The following is a 1,626-nucleotide window of genomic DNA, read 5'->3' on the forward strand; positions in this document are numbered from 1 at the left end:
GGTCGAATCAGGTCGGCTCCGGATAAACGTAGTACATAACAGTCTTTGACTGGATGTACTTTGCGGTGATAATGACAGATCGCAACATCTTGTCATACGTTTTCTAAAGAAAAAATATCAAATTATTTTTTAAATTGATATGATATTGTCGGTATATTTATGTTTTATCAGCAAAGCCTCGAGGAAGGAAAAGAACATTTTTTTGTGTGTGTGTGCTTTTTAACGTACTCTTTTGTTTTGTTTTGTTTTAACTAGACATGTATTTTCGCCACTATTTTGCCAAAGCATAAGAATTATTAAAAAATGCCGAATTTCTCACGGGAATTTAACCGCCGTTTATTTGCGGTTTTAAACATTTGTCACAAGGCTGTCGACTTCAATGCCTTAGCGACATTAGTTTAAAACGTCAAAATAACGACATCCCTTTTTTATTCATGAGAAAATATAAATTTGTTACTTTTCAAAAGTTTAATAAACAAGCAAAAACAAAGTTTTAAAAATAAATAGTTGGTCGTATTGTGAAATCGTGCATCACTGCCAAATATATTTTTTCCAGTCAGCATCCGTATCCAATTGTAAAAAGAAATGAACAAGATGAATTAATTGTAGACTTCACATTATACGCAGCTTGCTGCCTGGCAGCCATCCATCTTGAGATGAGTGGTCAGTAGATGTAAATCTTCATGCTAAGCATGCAGCGACCCTAAATAAAAAAATGTCTTTTAAACATTTTTTTTGAAAGGCAAGCGCGCTAGGGTTAGCTAGGCAGACCCCACCAGTTATTAATTATTCAATGTACCACTGGGTTTTGAACCTGCAACCTTCCACCACAAGGAGACGTGCACTGATAGCTCATACCAACCACGTTGGTAAAAAAAAACTGTTTTTTAAAATTGCATAAGCTAGAAAAGTAAAATTGTTTGGACTAGCTAGGCCCATGATCCCTACAACTAGGGTTGCCCTCCACAGGGTGACCAACCTGAGAGGTCTCCTATGCAAGACAGAATCTTATAGTAAATAATAAACTTAGGTCACCTAGGGGTGGCAATTTCTGGCCCGACCCCCCAACCCGCTTCTTAGCCGGGTTCGGGTTTGGCTTAAAGGGGTTCGTGTCATAAACGGGTCAACCAGCCTAACTCGTTTATTAAACAGGTTAGTCGGGTCAACCCGTTTACCCAAACCTGACCCACCAGCCCGCTAACCCGCCAACCCATAAACTTTTCAATGTAAAACCCTGAACCTGACCTGCCAACCTGCCCGCTAACCCGCCAACCTGTTTACCCGACCCGACCCATTTATTAAACGGGTTAGTCGTGTTGTGTCGGGTTACCCGTTTAATAAATGGGTCGGGTTCGTGTTTGCCACAGCCGACCTGTTTAATAAACGGGTTGGGTTCGTGTTGAGGTATGCTAACCCGCCGACACGACCCGCCAACCCGATTGCCACCCCTACACCTACCCCAAACATTGAATTACGTCATCTTACTTGGTTTCATCTCACTTCACGTTAGGTCCATGATAAAAAGGTGCAGGACACAAGGTCACAAGGGCTTCGGGTACCTGGCTAGGTGGGTTGGCTTAAAGCTTTCTAAGTTGAAGGAGATTGAGAGTTTGATATCCAAAGTAG

Source organism: Nuphar pumila, chromosome 8 (genome assembly GCF_984573655.1).
Source record: "Nuphar pumila chromosome 8, dmNupPumi1.hap1.1, whole genome shotgun sequence".
Taxonomy (NCBI): domain Eukaryota; kingdom Viridiplantae; phylum Streptophyta; class Magnoliopsida; order Nymphaeales; family Nymphaeaceae; genus Nuphar; species Nuphar pumila.